The sequence below is a fragment of the Pan troglodytes genome, chromosome 3 (assembly GCF_028858775.2).
Source record: "Pan troglodytes isolate AG18354 chromosome 3, NHGRI_mPanTro3-v2.0_pri, whole genome shotgun sequence".
NCBI lineage: Eukaryota > Metazoa > Chordata > Mammalia > Primates > Hominidae > Pan > Pan troglodytes.
This window is the reverse complement of record NC_072401.2, coordinates 126,510,778-126,531,786: the sequence shown is the minus strand read 5'-3', so window position 1 is coordinate 126,531,786 and position 21,009 is coordinate 126,510,778. Positions and strand designations below refer to the sequence as shown.

General features: G+C 33.1%; 1 protein-coding gene across 3 annotated transcripts in view; it reads right to left on the bottom strand.

Annotated features, from left to right (window-relative positions):
• Nucleotides 1–21,009, bottom strand: part of FAT4 (FAT atypical cadherin 4) — a 179,535-nt gene that overhangs the window by 151,940 nt on the left and 6,586 nt on the right. The window lies entirely within an intron of this gene.

Sequence of the window (21,009 nt, the reverse complement as noted above, 5' to 3'; positions counted from 1 at the left end):
AAATCATATGGAAATTCCTGACTGATTTAGGGGCCAAAACAGATTAAATGGCTGGTAACATGCACAGGAGGTGAAGTGGGAGGAGCCCATGGACTTGGTGCTATGGGTTCCAGCCCTGGATGCTGCCCCAAGAACTGAAGCTGCTTAATTCATCATTGTTTCTAAAATAGCAGAGATATGGTTTAACGTAACTAGGTTAATACACTGACTTGCTTCTGGAAATATCATCCGCCCTGTCTGAAGGAGAATAAGCTATCTTTATGGACAAGAGCAGATTCAGAGAACTCAATAGCATACCTCAATTTACATGGGAAAAAAATTGAGGCCTTATAAAAACCACTATTTTGGAAACCAAAATATATGAATATGAATATGATTTTAAAAGCGTAAATGATTACTTAAAATTTACACAGCTTCTAAATTACATTAAAATTGGGCAGAACTTTTGCTATGTAGTTATTAAGACACTTATAAAACTAATATTAGCCAATATAGTTAATTATAACCCAATTTATAATTTCAAAATGATATTGCATTGATTTATTTGCATTGGAATATTTACTCAAAAGAACTGTACATTGGATGGAATATTTCTCTAAAATCCTGATTTAATGCAATAACTAAGAAATAAAAGTAGTAGTGAAAAAGAATGAACCAAAATTTTACACCTGAATTTTTATCTCATTTTAACATTCTTAGCTATAAAGTAATATAAAATTGTGTTTCATTCTTGACCATATTGTTATTGTAATAAAAAAATAAAATTCAAACGTATATGATGACGTCTACAAAATTTTTAAGTCAATAGTTAAGTTTATAATGTGCTGAGTGTTTTAATGTAAACATATCTAAATTTAAATTGTATTTTTAACAGGAAATATGAGTGTATAAGGCAAAATTTAACTGAAGCTTTAATCAGTTTAAGTTTGCCATATACTAATAAAAAGCTATTGCTCTCATCTTCTTTCTAGATGTATAATGAATGTAAAAATATGTAAATAAAACTATCCTGTTAAAGGTAAGTGCTGAAAAGTCAATGAAGGGATTCTGAACAAAACCAGTATCAATTTCATATTTTATACCATAAAAGCTTTCTAATCTCTTGAACTATGCTTTGAAATTATTTGAGCTTGATAAAAATTTTACTTTCAAAAATATGTTTATTTAAACTACTTCTTATTGATAAGACAAGATCTGTTTGATGCTTTAAATTTATCAACACCAATCACCGTGCTGAAATTTTAGAAATTTATAGATCAAAAGTTAAAATTATTTTATAGTACTCTTTAATATGCTTGATAAAAATCACATATATAGTATTGGGATAATCATAAACTTATGCATTTATCATTCAACCAACATTCAATAATGCCAAGCTCATTTTTTTACTTTGAGAAAATTTATATTTTATAATATTTGATGTTATTTAAAATGAAATACTTTGAACTATTTCCTGTCACCTTTCTTCACAGGACCTCAAGGATTCATTTTTCTTAACTGTGTGTATACATTTTATAAAATGAAGAAATGCAAGGACTTTTAGGAAATCATTAATCTTTTGTATATGATGAAAAGCCACACATAGTCTCAATAAATCAATGTCTTTGGAAGACACAAAAGAATTCTTGTTTAATTCAAAATCCTTTATTTAAAATGTCAAATGTCTTTATATTATGCAGAAGTGCTCCAGATGGCTAGGCACATGTTTCAATTATGCTAAATTACAATTTTTTTCTCTTGTTTTCTTATTCTGTTACATATAGAATGTTACATTTATAGCTACTAATTGTATCTTGATTGGTGCAGGTAAAAATATTCTTATTTGTAAGTGTAAATGATTTTTAGATAAGGAAGAACACACATGAATTAAAAGACATTGCGCAATACAGTCAGAACTTTAAAAAGATGTTCAGCATATGATGAATCCTAAAAGTTAAAAAATAAAAAATTCTATTTTTCATTAATCATTTTTATTACAAATGGACATTACTATACTCCTCATCATTTCACTACTAAGAAAACTTCAGAAATAAGAAACACTTGAGGTCTCTATACTAATAGTAATTCCACAGTTAATAGAAGTATAATGTAAAAACTAACAAATCTCTAATATTTGTATGAATTCCCATATAACCACTGCCTCAGGCCACCTCTTTTAAAAACACCTCATACATTCTGTGCTAAGCAAAAGATCCTTATTTTAGTTCATTTTAAATATGCTTTCCTAGGGATAGCTCATAGAGCCATTCCTTGTTCTTGAAACACTACAGAGTTCTTTCACTTTTGTCATTTTTTTCTTGCATATCTTTCAGAACTATTGCTTTTCCTAAGAAGGTTTAATCAGTTAAGTTTGCCTTATACTAATAAAAAACTATTGCTCTCATCTTCTTTCTAAATGTATAATAAATGTAAAAATAAATAAAAACTATTCTGTTAAAGGTAATTGCTGAAAAGTCAGTGAAGGTATTCTAAAGCTACATAACAACACATAACATATTTACACAAACTTAATAAACAGGACAGTGTACATTTTTACTTAAGTTATAGTTTATTATCTCAATGATTGCTTGCAATAGCTTGTCAACTAATGCCAAAATCTTGTAATGTGTTTGAGTAGCAACCACATTAGAAAAGATAACTACCCCTTAGTGTTCCATGTGTTGATTATCCTACTACTACTACTGTTACTATGCTGTTACTATTACTGCTAATACTACTACTGCTGCTGCTACTACTATTGCCACCGCAACTGCTACGCAACTACTACTTCAAAGAACTAGTGAAACTGGAAAACTTTAGAGAAGAGCTTCTAAATTTGCAAATGTGTAATTAAATTCTTATATATGACCTAACCTATTAAAAAGAGATCGAGACCATCCTGGCTAACACGGTGAAACCCCGTCTCTACTAAAAACACAAAAAATTAGCCGGGCGTGGTGGCGGGCGCCTGTAGTCCCAGCTTCTCCAGAGACTGAGGCAGGAGGAGAATGGCGTGAACCCGGGAGGCGGAGCTTGCAGCTACCCGAGATCGCGCCACTGCACTCCAGCCTGGGCGACAGAGCGAGGCTCCGTCTCAAAAAAAAAAAAGAGTTGTTTCTTACAATGTGCTCTACGAGACATTTGCATCAGAATCCCTTGAGGGACTTGTTAAAATATGTTTCAAGAACTTTCATGAAATCTTCTGAAAAGTAATATGCATTTTAAATAAATATCCACCTAAGAGAGTCTCATGTACATTAAGTTTTGAGAATTAATCAAACTAAAATATATCAACATATAAAATTAAATATTTTTTTGAATTTAAAATTTTGCTTATATTGAATATCCACAAAATAGAAAAGAATAAGAGCCCTTGAAAAAATATGTTGAAGGTTCATTTTCTGAAATTCTTGTATTTTCTGTCAGTGATTTTAAAGAATATTTTCTATATTCATTTGATTAAAATCCTGCTTCTATATTCAAACTATTTTTATTCACGATTCATTTCAAAAAGGACTTAAAGTAATATTTTTTAAACTATCTCATATACACATATAAAATTATACAATTATACAATTAACTATACAATTATATTATAGATGTACAATAAAATATTATTTTTTTTAAATTTTCCAAACCGATATCTTTATCAGAAACTACTATTAAATTCTTATATATGACCAGGTCAGGATGTGCTATTGCTAAGGATGAATTTTGCTTAGGCTGAAATCTTGGCTCTAGGTCTTCCTAATTGTATGATCCAAAGGGAGTTAACTAATCTTCCCTGAGCCTCAGTTTTCTCATCAGTGAAATGGTAATAACAACGATAACTATTTCATAGCATTATTTTGAGGTTTGAATAAAATAGCATGAATAGCCATTTGTTTTAAATAAATGTTAGTTTTAGTTGTTTTAGAGGTAGTTGCTGTTAATGTTCCATAATTATTAATAATGATGCTATTATTGTTTAATAACTATTACCATAGAAATAATGTTGGAGGCTGGGTGCGGTGGTTCACTCCTATAATCCCAGCACTTTGGGAGGCCGAGGCAGGCGGATCACGAGGTCAGAAGATCGAGACCATCCTGACTAACACGGTGAAACCCCGTCTCTACTAAAAATACAAAAAAATTAGCCAGGCGTGGTGGCATGAGCCTGTAATCCCAGCTACTCGGGAGGCTGAGGCAGGAGAATCGCTTGAACCTGGGAGGCTGAGGCAGGAGAATCGCTTGAACCCGGGAGGCAGAGGTTGTAATGAGCCAAGATCGTGCCACTGTACTCCAGCCTGGGCGACAGGGCAAGACTCCGTCACAAAAAAAAGGAGATAATGTTGATAATGTTGTAGAGAGATGAATAATTATATTTCCTGACCAGGATGTAAAAATATGTCATCAAATACAAACATGCATCGGGGCATCTTAGGGCAAAGGAAGCTCTTAAGGACAGAGATGGTAACAGCACAGAATGGACCTGTATTCAAACAGGAAGGAAAGGGAAAGCACATCAGGACTGATAAGCAGCCTCAGACCAAGGTACACTAGAGTATCCCTTGGATGAGGCCCAAGGTGCACATGCTTTAAATCAAACGCTATTTAATTACATAGGAATGTAATATTTCATATTCAGTATTTTAAAAACAGAAGAATAAAGGTGGGTATAATTTGCCTGATATTTTTTCTGCACATAGATTAAAAAAATTTTCATTTCCAATAGCTTAAAATATGCAGACAAAGCCTTATGAAATACAAAAACCAAAAGTTCAGACAGGATAAATAATCTCAATTGTGTTGAGATTACAGAAACCAGTTACCGTAATCAGCTGGTGAAACTTTTTCATCACAGCAATCTTTTAGATTTTCTGATAATAGTTTATGTGATGTTTGTCTTCCTATTAGATTGTTAGTCTCTTGAGGGCATGGATAAAAGCTATAAATAGAAGCTATCCTGTTAAAGGTAACTGCTTACCTTTGAACCATGCATATGTGAAATATGTGTATCTGCCCTGAACTATGCATATTTAAATCCCCAGTAAGAAACACTGTATCTCGCATATTGAATACTGGAATGATAGTTGAGGATGGGAAGGTAGTACAAAGGCCAACAAATTATCCACAATAAAAAATAAGAACAAGGTCCTAGTTAATACTTATCCCTTCTAATTCGGAAATCCTTAGTTATTGTCTAAATGACAGTGTGCAGAACCAAGATCTTAGCAACGTAAATATATACATCCAGGCAAATGGCAGAGAAACAGGTTAATGTCCCTTCTGTTTCCATGTCCATCTTGCATTTCAGAACAAAACCAGAAATCCTAAGGAGGTTTAATTCTCTACTGAAACACCCCAAGAAAATTCTCAAACTTATCTCCATCTAAGAACAGGGATGAAAAGATGTAGCGTCATTTACATAGTTCTTAATGTTATATCCTAGCAATCTTGTCTGATCAATGACAAAACCAGCATCTATGCAAATGAAGAAAATGAGAGAGAAGTGAATGGATACTTATTTGGGGTGAGTATCATGGGTGCATTTTTAAGTTTTGTTTCTCAAAGCTGCTCTGTGAAATAGATTTCACAAAAGAGGCAACTGATACTGCGATACTCTTGGGGAAGACAGCTTCCCCAAGTCATGATTGTACCCAAGTGTGTTTGAATCAAAAGTCCTTACTCTTCCCATGTATTACATAACTCTCTAAAAGAGTTTTATTTTTCTTCCCAAGTTCCCTAGATTTGAATTCAATAGTCTTTTTATGTTCACCTACTCTTGTAAGGAAAATTTTATATGTAAAACAGTAATCCTTAAAGCAACCTCCATATAATTATATCTGGCTGTGTTTATATAAGTGTTTTAACATATAATGTAGTTACAGTATTGGCTCCATCTTACCTTTTCTTCTACTACTAAATCTATACTAATTATTAGTTATTAACTTGTAGTTAAATATTCTATATTTTCCTTCTCTCAGGGTCATTATTAAAAGCAAATGTTGATTCATTTATTTTTAAGTATTTAATTAGGAGGCAAGTTTAGGTATATCAGTAATAGAAATGTGCCTTTCAAAGTTAATTTAACATCTCATTTAATTCAGTTAATTATAAGTTCAACCCTTAAAAAATAAATTTTCTGTGTTTCCTAAGTATGCTTTTCCTTTTAATGTGATTAATTAATGGTTAATTTAATATGATTCATTGATGTACTTTGGAGTGTGGTTATTTCATCCTTCAAAAATACTGTTTGCTTATATTTTCTAGTTTAAAAATTCACTATAATCCAAACAAAAAAGAAAGATCTAGTTATGATATAGATCAGCATTCAAATACTTCGTATTTATATTTATGGCTTTTGCTTTTAATCTCCTTTCTACGAAATTAGCAGGCTATGATTTATAACAATTGAAGACCAGTGAAGTGTACTGGAAAGAACTAAAGCCTTGGAACCAAATGAACTCAAATGGCGCTCTACCACAAAACAATATACTGACAATTTCATGATCCTTGATACTCCATCTACAAAATGGAAATAGCATTACTTACCTTCTAGAGTTGTTGAGATAATTAAATGATATATTTGTAATGCATATATTAATAAGTATATGATATTTAAGTTGAAAATCAACAATGAGTTCCCGCCTATCACTCTAGTTCTGCCTAATTTTGTTTTCATAGTCATAGTATAATTAAATTTGTTCTAACATATTGCCTCAACATCAGAATAAATACATTAAAAGAGTGGTACCTTGTTTCATTTCCTCTATTAAAATACAACTAAGACCACTTACTCAAAAAAGCACAACCAGAATGGACAGTTTTCAAAGTAATTTTTCTAGTTCCAGAAATAGAGCTCACAAAATGACATTGCTTACAATGATCAGACATCGAACATTTAAAAATTTATCTTTACTAAGTGTTTCAAATATAATATTAAAATGAAAAAAAGGTCTTTTAGAGCCAAACTATGTTCTGAAGTCTCACTTCTGGAATAGTCATTAACAATTCACTTACCCTATCTTTTAACAAAGGTTATATTTTTATTCGTTTCCCTAGGCGGGTGGATTATGTTTAGAATATAACTTCAGTATCTGATACTTATCAAAACATAGTGTATAAATTGGAAAATGCTACTCTACCTTTGCATTATATTAAAATTTAAAAATTCTGTAGTTTACTTAAAATAAATAAATGCAAAATCAATGTTTAAAAATTACATCTGCTTCCCTTTGTTAGCTAATAACCCTTCTGTTCTTGGTTATGTCTTGCGGCTCACTAGTCACTCATTTAAAAATTATTTTTCTACCTGATACAGTACAATGAAGAAAATTACCACAGAGTTATTTTTAATGCAGTTCCTTAATAATTTCCTTAAAACCAAGAAACAGAATTTGTAAGATTGGTCTTGATTTCCCTTTATGTGGTATCATTAAAAATGTCTTCACAATTTTTGTATGAACAGTAGCTATTTACATGACCAGGAGTTGTTTACATTTTTTTATCATTGCCTTCTGGACCACACAAGGAGTAAATAACTGAATGTAGCATCAACAAAAGTAAATCAAACAGTCTTTTAGGAAAATATGCAGTGCTATGTGTACTGCACATTTTCCTCACAACACTTATTAAGGGATTGGAATTCTCTTTTTTTAACAGATAAAGGTACTGTGGTTCAGAGAAGTTTGGCTTCTCCCTTAAAGTCACACAGCATGAAAAGTTAAGCCAGTATTTGAACAAAACTATTCTGACTTTCAAATATATATTTATTTGAATATTTCACCATGCAGAAAACAGATGTACTCAAGAATAATAAATAGAACTCCTCCAGAAAAAAAAAAATGAAATACACATGAAATCCTTTAATGAAGCTTAAAAAATTGACTTTAGGAAACACTGAAGTTATTAAAAAAATGTAAATTATAGTTTTATTTCTTCAAATGTTTCCTCCGTGTATTATAAATTATATTATTAACTAATGGAATACATTTACTTAGGCCATTTTTTTCCCAAATAGTATTGGAGGTATAAGACAGAGGCAAGCTAAGCAGTAAATGGATAATGTGATATATTTAATTTTAGACACTTATAATAAACAGCACTCCGAGAAAATCACCTCTGCTCCTACGTTAATACTGCTCAATCACAACACCACCCCAACCCCATCATCAACATCTACCACCAACATTTTTTTTCCAACAAAAATTGATTCTATTAGTATATTTTCTCTTGGTTGCTGAGCAACAAAATTTCTTCATGTAAGTATAAAAATACTGACAAACAAAGAGAAAACTGCTGAGAAGAAAACACAATAATAGACACCTCTATCAGCTACAGCCATCTGTGTTCAGTTTGACCCACGTTTTTGGCAAGCTTCTATTGTCCCTCCCATCCAAAGCTGTCTTGTCCTACAGAGAAAATTCTACTCCCACTTTCTTCATTTTCCAGCAAGACAGGGTCAACTGGTGTTCTAAATCTGCCAGGCTCTGGAATTAGAACACTAAAGATTCATTACTTGTAACTAATTACAACCTCAGTGGATAAATACGTTCCCTATTTTATTATGTGAAGTAATAAAATATTAAGCTGGCGTTGCAACACAGGCTGTTCTGTTCCACATAGCTATACTATACATGAATTGGTATTTTAATGTTTTTAGTGGAAATTTTAAAGTACTATCTTAAAAAAAAGAGACTATGGGTTAACTTTTGTGCAATTAAAGGATTGCCATACAGCTACTGGTGAGGAAAATTCTATGACCATATAATGTAATCAATTCAAGTAACATTTAATAACTCTGAATTATGTTTCAAATTTGCCATTAGATAGACATAATCACAATTGGTATTGGTATTAAAGTAATACATGAAATACATGTCTTGTTTTAAGCAAATCTCCTGAAACTCTCAAACATCTCAAAATTGTTAAAAAAAATTGAAATTAACATGACAATAGAATTGAATACATTTTATTATTTTTTAATTTGAAGACAGGAGATCCCTAAAAGGTTAAATGCCATTAGCACCTGATAGGAAGCAATTTTGCAGAATTGTGCAAAGGATTTAGAAGCAGTGTCATGAAAAAAGAAAGGTTATAGCTGTTGGTGGATCCAGGATCTTTGTAAATGGGATTTAGGGACAACAATATGGATGGGATGGGGACAGGTGCATGGGAAGAGGTGAGGGGGCATGTGGGAAAGAGCAAGAATCGGGGTCCAAAGGCTTCATCTTGAAGCCACATTTGCATAACAAAAAATCTTTGTTTTACTTTAAATTCCATGTTTTGGGGAGATGTCTTTGGGAGGATGCTGATGGAGATGTGAAGATCATGAGGAAGCTGTAGCCTCCTTTTCTCACTCCGTGTTTAAGGACTGGAGTCAACACTAAGTATAGGTTGACTATACTCAGTATGTAAGAAATTCTAATCTGGGACTCCTCTGCCAACAAAGTGTGTTATATGAGTGGGCCACATAAACCCTATTGTTTCAGTTTATCATTTGAAAATGAGGTGTCAAATGACTGTCCTAGAATTAAAAACCTGAGACTCCCATTCCCATCCTAGAGCTCTGACCTTTACTTGGTATTGATTCCTCACCTTCCTAGCCTTAGGATATTAGTGACTCCACCAGAGGAAAAGTTAGAGTGTATGTGATAGTTATTCTTTTATATTTTTAATATTTGAAAATATATGACATTTTAAAATAGCATCAATGTTTTCAATAGCAAATTTTGTTATCTCACAGGATGATTGTTTCTATTTCTTGAAAAATGGAAACAATCTAAGACGCAGATTACTAGAAATTGGTGCTAAGCATTTTAATCACTGCAGCATAGCTTAAAATAAAGTCTCCTTAAGGATTAAGCTAAAGTTTTACAGAAAATCTCTCTAGTTAGATTTTTCCTGTGATGTGCTACAGATATGCTAATGTGAAAAACCCCAGTAGGGATATTCTTGCTTTGGTTATAAAATATTAATCCACTTCATGAAATAAAGCTAAACAAAAGCACTTATCAATGGGGAATCTCTTTTGATCCATAAATAAATAATTTGCCAGAACTGCACTTTTACAATTTGCCACAAATCCACACGAAAAGACGTTACATTAAAATGATGTTGAAATTCTGTCATTGAACTAGTGAAGATGCCATTAAGAAAATCATCACTTTAAAATAGGTCTGTTTTAAGCATCTGTGGGACGAATTCTATTAAGTTCCTTGGGTTTAGAAAATCTGTATTTCCTTTGTTTACTCTGTGTTTGTTTAGTATAAGAGCACCATGACTTACATATCTGATCTTGCTTCTCTGCTTGACTTGGCCTTTAGAAAGCTAAACATAAACTCAATGAGTTACCTAAATTACATATATCTGTATGCTAATCTTATATATTTCAGGATTATTTTTAGTAACACTTATTTTTACTACTTAGAGATTCATTTAAATATTGTATCTCTTTGTTGTATATATACTTTTGTAAACTGCTTCAAATCTATTGTAGAATGAAGCCAGTGTATAAATAAAAATAAGAGTAAGTATTTTAACCAAAGAACAAAAATGTATATACTATAAAACACTACCCCGAGCAGAAGAAAGCCCATCTTCTTTGTGTATTTGCTTATTTTGAATATTTTATGAAGTAAGAAAATACTTTTCTGTCCAGGAAAACGTTTTAATCATTAGTTAGAAAACCTTCACTTAAAAAGTTACCAGAATTTATATGTTTTGTTAAAGAGTAGTTTCGAAAGATAGATAGTTTTCCCTTTTTTGGACTGGACAAGCCAAGTCGACCTCAATTAAGAAAACTGCATTAAGTCATGGACAAAAAACGATTTCTAAATAGGCTCACAAACAAACACACACAATTCCATAATAGTCAATATTTTACTACCATCACTAAAAATTGAGAGATGAATATCCCTCATCTAAATCAGAGATAAGGCTTCTCTCTGAATGAAACAAAACACTGAATGAAATCAAATCAAATCAAATCAAATGAAAATGAAACAAACACTGAATATTCAAATATTCTAACTTGTTTGTTTCCTGAGCAACTAAACCTTTAAAAAAGTTTCACAATTCATAAATAACTTCACTTAAGGGGTTATAACTATTACTAAATTATGTCAACAACAATACAATAGTGGATGAAAAATAGCATTAACACCAGACTGGGCAGTATTGTTTAATGTCAGGCATGTTGACCAAAGTCATATAAACCTGGGTGCTAGTCTAGATGTGTGACCACACAGAAATAATGAAATTCCTTGTGTCTTTTCCTTAAAATGAACATAAAAATGCTTGACTTCCTTACAGACTTGAGGAAATTGAGAAAGGAAAAAAAAAAAAAAAAAGAATGGAACGGAACTCTAAAATACTTTAAAAATAGAAAGACATTTTCTTAAATGTTAATAGTCCTGTGCAGATATATATTTTGAGGGAAAAGGGGAAGAGCACTAATAAACTTTATAGAGTGCCATTGTTTTTCTCACAAGAAGCTATGAAGTAGGCTATCATTACCATTTTACAAATGAGGAAAATAAGATTCTGAGAGTAGCTGTGACAACATCTGAATCAAGCTTCTCTTAAATCAAAAGCCTGCATTCTTTCAACTAAACTTAAGGCAAGAGGGATTGTCCAGCAGTATTTTCTTTGCTGCGTGTTAAAATCAAGTTTACTGATATTATTGATGTGAAATGTTGAACAAGGATGGTAAATTAGAAAAAAGGAATGACAGTAATTAAAGTTATCAATATTAAAAGTAGTAATGTTTTCAAAGTTTCTATGTATTCACCTGTTTTCTGATGAACAACATGGTTTACGATAACAATAACTTAAGATCTGCTCTCTAAAGCAAAATTAGATAAGTTTGAAGGAGATGAGAAGACATGAGATGGTGTAGCATACACTGTGATATATATTTTCTAAAATGTTCTACTTTACCAAAACATCTATAGCATTAGTGGTCCCACTTTCCTTCACAGACACCATAAACGTTTCTGAAGTTTGGGTTACATGCTCTTAGCCAATCAAGTCATGTAGCCACTATCTTTTTATGAAGGAAAACCAGTCTTTTCCAATCAGTTAACTTCCCTAATTTCAGAAGAGGCTCTAAAGTCTTGGCTTAAGAGATGAAAAATGACTCCCCTACTTCAGCATGCATCACTGGTTGGGCTCCTGAAGCTTAAGCAGCATATTTGCAGCATTATCAACAGTAAATCCTTAGCTTATCAATGATTTACTGAGCATCTGCCTAGAGCCAGCCACACTGTAGGTGCTGTGCATATAGCAGAAACAGATGAAAAGCTTTCCCCTCATGAAACATATATTCTAAAGGGAAGGCATACCATAAACAGAATAAACAAGTAACATATGTGTTATGTCGGGTGATGATAAGAAAAAAGCAGAAACAAAAGGAAGGAAAGAGAAAAACGAAAACTGGAGGGAAGAAGGACTTTGCAAGGTGACTCTCAGAAATGATGTGGGGAAAGTGAGGAAGGGAGCAGTCCAGGCCAGAGCTGCCACAAAGACCCTAAGGAGGGGCGCCTGAGGCTGGGGCCTGGAGCTCTGATGGTTGCTGAACAAGTTCAGGCAAGGGGAGTCAGGAAAAAAGAGATCCAAACAGTAAATAATAAGAGCAATAAACTAGGGTCTTTAGGGTCATTGTAAGAATTTGACTTTTACTATAAGTGAAATGGGAAGTTTTTGGGCAAATGAAATGATCTAAAAGATCACTCTCACTCTGGTTGCTAGACTAAACTGAAGGGGACAAGGACAAAGGCTGAGATGCCAGTTCATTCATTCATTCACTTAGTCATTCAACAGAAACTTATATTGTGTCTACTACGTTTGTTCCAAGTAATGTTCTAGACTCTTGAGATATGTTAAGGAACATAGCAGATCAATATATCTGCCCTTGTAGAAATTAATTCCAGTGGGAAGAAGACAGATCAAACAATAATCAACATTATAAATCAATAAATTATATCACTCACACCCACCCCTATGCATATATAGTGTTCAAATTTTATATAAAGGAATGAGATTGGTTGAGCTCCTCAGTGAAATTGATTAAAAAGAGAAAAAAATTCAACAACTAGTTCCAGGGGCATTCCAACATTTAACATGTGAGGAGATAAGTAGAAATTGGTGAAGGAGGCTGGTAAGCCTTATGGGAGAGGAAGATGAAGAAATGCCACAAGGCAATGGAAATCAGGCAGCATGAGGGGATAGTTACAATAATAAGTTATTAAAGGAACATTTAGCCAAATTTGCAATGTGAGATACAAAAAAATACTTGAAGTATGGGAGGTTGTTGTCTAGGCTGATGTCTGGAGAAAGGGTGTTCTATGCAGAAGGAAGAGCCAAGGCAAAAGCCCGAAGGCTAATGTGTGCCTAGCAAGTTCCGAGAATAGAAAGAAGCCAGTGTAGGTAAAGCCAAGTAAGAGAAGAGAACAGTAGGAACACTGTCAGAAATCAACAAGAAGATGTCTTCAATAATCCAAGGGAAGAATGATGGTGTCTTAGACCAAGTTAGTAACAGTGAGCATGATGAGAAATTATCATGAAATGATCATATTGAAATGAAATATTTTGAAGACAGAGCCAACAAGATCAACTGAACGGTTGTATGTAGGGTGAGAAAGAAAGTTAGGAGTCAAAGATAACTCTTAAGATTTTTGACCTGATCAATCAGAAGGTTGGAATTGCCATCAACTGAAAAGAAGATGGGTGAAGATGGAATATGTTTTTATTGGGGAGAATATCAGCAGCTCAGATTTTAAAATGTTAATTTAAAATATCACTTAGGAAGCTAATCAATGAATAAGTGATTGGTTATACGAATGTAGGGTTCAGAAAAGACATATGGGCTGGAGGCAAAATTTTGGAGTCATCAGTGTATCTATGTCATTTAATGCTATGAGATTGAGATCCTCAAGGGAATGAGTATAGAGTAAAAAGAGAAAGACTGCAAGAACTGGCTTTAGGGATGTTCCAACACTTAGAGCTTGAGGACATGGTGAGATGCTTGCGAACGAGGCTGAGAAGTGATTGGTCCAAGAAATAAAAAAGGGTAAAAAGTCACAGAATATGATGACTCGGAAGCCAACCGAATAAAGCATTTAATGGAAGTAAAATCCACTAGGTCAAATATTCTTTAGATTAGCTACAATGAGCATTGAGAAAGGCCATTGGATCTAGCAATGTGTCCATCATAGTGGCCTCAGTAAGAGCAATTTCAGTGGAGTGGCAGGGGCCAAGTCTGATGGGAGTAGATTTAAGAGATCATGAGAAGAAAAAATGCAGGTACAGGCAACTCTTTCAAAAAGTTTTGCTGCAAAGGGAAGAAAATAAATGAGCAACTGAAAGAATGGAAATATATTCCTGCCTTGGGTTTTAGAAAGCAAAATGAAGAAATAACAGATTATAGGTTAATAAAGATTATAAAGGTTAATATGGACCTAAACAAAGATTGATAGGGACCTAAAGTAATCCTACTACTGGTTCATCACCAAAATTTCATTTTATCTTATATTTTTTCAATCATTAACATGAAAAAGTATAGAAATATGAAAACAACTTTTTACATGGTGAGAATTATGTCTACAAATGTATAGAAATAAGCATTCTTACAAGTAGCATTAGTTAGTGCTGTGTTGGAACTAAATGCACAGACTTCAGAGGCAGACTGCTGGGTTTAAATCCTGCTTCCACCATAAACCAACTCCATAAGCAACCTCCATGAGCCTCAGTATTCTCATTTGTCAAATGATGATATGTTGTATCTACCTCCAGAACCATTGCAAAGGCAAGACAGCACCTGGCAAGACTGTTTACCAGTGTCTAACAATAACATAAACGATTTATATATGTTAGAATCTGTGAATGATAAACAGCCTTAGAGAAATGTCAAATAATCTGTAACAATCATCAAAAATGCCATTTGCTCCCACCTGCCAGGAGCAAAGCATGTTTCTAAATGTCTTTCAACATTTCTTCAAAGCCTTAAAATTCTTTGGTTTTTACTCACTGATCGTTTCTTAAAAATGCATACACGTCTGGAAACTGAAGAAGATTGTGGTCCTATAATCACTGTTTAATTACCACATATAAATTATCTGCCAATTAGATTGTTTCCTCTTCATGACTTAATTGTCCAATTTTGTCTCAGGATATTAAGAGCAAAGAAAAGCCAACAGTCTTTGTACAATGGGGGCATACGTGTTAATATATAATTACATGTGTGTATTTTATACAGAATGTTTGTTTAATAGAATATTTTCACCTGTCTGCATTCCCTATACTCTCCTTCTCAGTCAACATACTATTAAAATGGCTACTTTTGTCACAGACTACATAAAGCTTGAAATTATTAGAAAATATTTACCATATTCTATATTGGACACTTTATATTCATCTTGACCCACATCACCTGCCAGTTATTCTTTTCCTATTTCCACTCATGAGTGCCTAATTCGGAATACCACCTACTTTTATGGATTTTATAAAGAGCTGGGCCTAGATTTATTAATTCTTGAAATACAGAACCCACCTCAGGGCCTATGCAGTTTGCTACAGTCACTAATGCAACAGTCCCTCACAACTAATGAGGTTCTTAGGCAGTTTTTCACTCTAATGATGACAAAGTGCAAGCTGCAGACAATGCAATGAAAAATTGATTCCACAAAATTCTAAGTAAATAATAACTATTTTTCAAAACTATTCCTAGAGCAGATTCCTCAAAATTGAATAAAACAAAAAAGAATTAAAATCATTAGGGTTTTAATAAAGATAAAAAAGTAATAAATAGTAAATTCATTGGAAGGTGAGTTATGTCTATAGAAATCTAGCAGCAGGAGTAAATCAAGCATCCTGAAGATATATATAAAATATGCAGCATGAACATAATTAGCCATCAATAATCCTATTTGTCATACACATTTGTACCTATCGTAAAAATTTATAAAGCCCTTTAATTCACAGCATTTTGTTCAATACATTTAAAAACATACCAATAGGGAAGAAACAAAATCAAAAAATTTATCCCAGGCTGTTTTTTAAAGAAACACTCTTGACTTCAAACACATAGGAAGCAGTAAAATGTTTTCCTATTTAAAATAATCTTCACACTCCATCCACTCCAACCCCATCATTATTCCAAAGAAGATGATTTATCACCTAAAAATTCAAAAATAATTCTCCACCTTCTTAAACTCCAGTGACTGCTTCCAAAGTGAATAGTGCTGTAGGTTAGAAGAGGCCCCTCATCTACCTTTGCTCTCCATTTGCCTTCAGCTCTCTTCTCTCAAATTCTCATCTTCTTCCCTGCTCTAGAAACCCTTGGAAGGCTTCCTAATTCAATTTAGGCTCCTTGCTACCACCACTAACTGATGCCTAGGGATGTAACCGATCTGCTGAGGGCCTTAGCTGTGGTAGGCAAAAATTGTTTCCCTTTATTTTACACAATACATAAAAATACTTATGAATTTTTTTTTGAGATAAAGTCTAGTTCTGTCACCCAGCCTGGAGTGCAATGGCATGATCTCAGCTCACTGCAGCCTCTGCTCCCAGGGTTTGAGTGGTTCTCCTATCTCAGCCTCCCAAGTAGCTGGGACTACAGGCGTGCGCCACCATGCCCGGCAAATTTTTGTATTTTTAGTAGAGATGGGGTTTTACCATGTTGCCCAGGCTGGTCTCAAAATCCTGGCCTCAAGGAATTGTCTGCCTTGGCCTCCCATTTAAGGTGTGAGCCACTTTGCCTGGCCTTAAATGCTTTTTAAGCAACAAATCAGAGAGTGAAAACAAAGTTATTAAAAAGCATACATATATCATCATAGCTATAGGGCAAAGAGCTTTTCTCTTAACCAAAACCACAGACTGATCCAGCTTGATAGAAGAGTAGTTATGAGGATGCATTTTGAAGTTATTCAAGTCTGGATATGGTTTTCTTTCTATCTATATGAACTTAAGCAACTTATTAACTTATCTGAGACTCAGTTTCCATAGCTACAAAATGCAAATGATATTAGTATTGTATGGGTTAAATAAAATCCCTAAAAATGCACTTATCACTATGCACTTATCATTATGTCTAAACATAGCAATATTCAATAAATTTTATAATAATAACAGTTATTATATATCCAGCTCTCTTGCCTGTATTCTGCTTGTGAGGTTCAATACACAAGATATACAGACATTTAATCTAAGGTGGACTACTGTGATTCAAAACCCTGTGAAAGAAAATCATTTCTAACGTTTGTATCCAAAACCGACCTCACAAATGTCTCCATCATTTCTCTTGGAAATCTTAATAGTTTCTTGTGAAAATAAATTAATTTATTATCAGATTGCTAAAACTCATTTGTAATCATTAATGAATCATAGTCCATTTACCTAATATTCCAAACATACTTTTAATATATTATTTCAAGTGGCTCTTTTTTTCCTGGTTGTTAACTGAACTGCCAAAATCTCACTACCCACACCAATGGTTCTCTCACTGTGGAGTATGCATGGACCTCCATGCAAACCAGAGACCTGTTTAAGGAGTCCTGGGAAATCAACACTGTTTACATGATAATGCAAACCATCCTCTGCCTTTGTTCACTGTGTTGGCATTTATGCTAGAGGTGCAAAAGCAATGGTGGGTAAAACTGGTGGTACTTTAGCACAAATCTAAGCAGTAGATCCAAAGTACTTTAGCAGTAATTGTGTTCTTCACCACCACATACTCACAGTAAAACAAACAAACAAACAAAACTATTTCATTTAAAAAGGTAAATAAGTTTTCTTGAGAAAACAGAAAACGTATTAGTTTTATCAAATCTAGACTCAACTTTGATGTCTTTTCAATATCCTGTGTGACACAAAGCAATATGTGCACAAAGACCCATTACTCTGTACTTAGGTATTGTGGTTTTCTCAAAGAAATGCATATGTGTAATTGAATTGTAAGCTGAACTAGCCACTTGATTTGTGGAATACGATTTTTACTCGAAAGAGCAACTGTTTCTTTTTAAATATTTGAGTATGCATAATCTTTTCTTTTTATCATGAACAAAGGAAGCCTGACACTTCCAGGAAAACAACAATATATGTTACTAATAGTAAAATTTGAGCTTTTGAGTAAAAATTCAAATTTGGAAAACTTCTAACCATCACCAACAGGTTGAGAGTCATATATTAAAGACTTTTATGATAAATTCCTTATCAGTTACACCAATAATTTTGAAATGATCAATGCCTGATATTTCTAAATCAGGAATAGGTAAAAAAATTCATTACGAATGCGAGATAAATGTATTTTTATGTAACAGACTATGAAAAGTTTGCTGACAGGGTTTCATATTCCACACTGCAAGTAAGTCTTAAGAAACTGCCACTGTGGACTTCTGATGTAGTAGGCAAACTATTTCTCTATTATCCTGCTCCAAATATCTGTGTAAGGATGGATTCTGCTTGTATATTTTAGCCAAAAACACAACATATTGCAATATATTGCCCAAGAAGATTTGAGAATCCAGCTGTATTCTATTGAGCTAGATATTAAAGAGATTTGTAAAGATGTAAAATAATACCACTCTTTAATTTTTAGTTAGAAAAAATAAACTTTTTAAAAACAAAATAAAAATGTTATATATTTAAAATATAATGTAGTTTTAAAATGAATTAACAAATATTTTTAATTTCCTCAGTTTTACTGTTAAAAATGGTAAATACCAATAGACAAGACATGCTTACACAAAGTCTCCGGGGGTGTCCTTGACAATTCTTAAGAGCATAAAGGGGTCCTGAATGTAGCAAGTTTGAGAACTATGGCCTGGTGACTACCTGAATGTATAAGATTGCTTCCTTCCATTTAAACACTAAGCTCCATATCAGAACACCCACATAAATTCCTCTTCCTTGTTGAGTTTCCTGACAGTTATCAATTCATTTGTAGAGCAGAGATAATTATTATGCTCTGACCTGAGTTCAATTAATGAGCAGCATCAGATTTATTAACTCCCTTCATTTCCTCAGCTTTTCTCTGGTGATTTATTCCCAAGTTATAAAGACATATGTTCTGATCTTAGGTCTTCTACCATCTTATTCAGCAAACATGTATGGAGCACCTCCTATACATCAGGTAATATGCCAGGGTCTGAAATAACAAAGACCAATAAAACAAAGCCCCTGACCATCATGGGGTCCAACCACATTCCTAAGTTGCATGTTCCTATGTAATACACATTAAAGGATAAATGCTTACTGAAGTACATATATCTATTTTTTGGTGAACCTAGAAAAATGCCACAAACTTTACATGGCCTATTCTAACATAATCAAGACTATCTAAGCTCTTCTGAGAACATAAAGAGACAAAATAAAAAGGTAATTAATCTTGTGTCTGAAACCCAAACACAATCTTTCAATGACATTACTACCAATGCCAAATCTTTGGATATAACAAGTAGCGTAAGTAAAGGTGTATAACTGGACAAATCTTTGGAATGAACAATATCAGAGTCATAGTCATTAGCCTCTTACCCCAAATGTCAGAGCTAGGAAAAGAATGCAGATGAAATTGTTTCTCTTTTACCCGCTGACTCTCTGCCTGCCCATGGAATGTGATCAGCATGACTCTGCCAGAAACCTGAGTAAGCAACCCAGACTCTTATCAGTGTACATGAATAATTTTTTAAAATGCACTGGACAAAGTCCAATTAAACAAACAATTTAAAAATTGCCTTTGATAACAAGAGGAAATGTATAACTTATTTTTGCAGAATCACAGTAAATTAATTGTTTGAGCAGAAGGAAAATAGCACTTTATTGTATACACTTGAAAAATCCAACCAATAATAATATGAAATTCTAGCTCACAACCACTGCTTTCAATATTCTTTGGAGAAACACATTTGCTTTTCATTTTCAAAGTGGTTGGATCTTGAGAACTCAAATTGGGTTTACAATTTCAGCACTTAAGTTCACAGAAGATATGCTGACTTTTTTTTAATTAAAAAAATCATCACATTGAATTCTCCCCAGATTTTTAAATGAATAGAATATAGTATATATAAATGATAACTTTTCATATTGGTGTTACTTGACTTATAAAAAGTAATAAACAAATCATCCCCTATTAATAACGAAATTACTTATAAACATTTTTAATCTTCTTGCCTATTGCAGAGGCAGCACTATTTAATACTTTCATGCTAAGCCAATCTTTGCATAGCTAATGGGTAAATAAAAAAGACACAATAAATCTAATGATAAAACTGAGCATTTATTCTCATTCTCCATAGTATTCTAATAAAATGTACTACACTGAACCAAACAACAGCATCCAATAACATAATCTGTTTTACAGTTTAACAAATTCATCTAAAGTCTGGAATGACTTAATTTCCTGCCTTCAATCAATATTTTGGTTTTCAAACTAATCAAATATTTTCATGTAAGTATTCATTCCAGAGAAGAAAGTTAGAGAGAGGATTGTGGGTTTAGAAGATGGATAACTTCAAATCAAAATTCAATTACATATAAATCATGGCCTGAGCTACACCAAATAGCTCAACATATAAGCCCTTTATTAAAATATTTTTTAAATAATTAGGTAAAAGAGGACTTTTGGCTTAGAAATCCTTTCAGTGCTATGTATGTAAAGATAAAATTGAATTCCCCTTAGAATTATATCTCTAATTAATATGGTCCTTTAAGCCATAAATATTCTTCCCCATCCACAGATAGACATAACCAACTATTATGAAAAAAAATCACAGAGGATATAAAAATATATAATAATAATAATAATAAATTATCATTTAAAATAAAGAAAATCCCCACCTCCTCCCCCCAAAAAAGAAAAGAAGCAAGAAAACAAGCACATGAGCCTCAATTTCACTTGCATGTTGTGTCTGGGTCACTGCCAAGTATCACAAACCACATTTGATGTTTGTGTTTTTGGCTGACTGACACTGGCTGAATGTCTTTGAGGGGCCTGGGGAGGGAAAGAATGAACTGAGAAACAGCAAACAAGAGTTTTCTGGAGTATAGCTATAT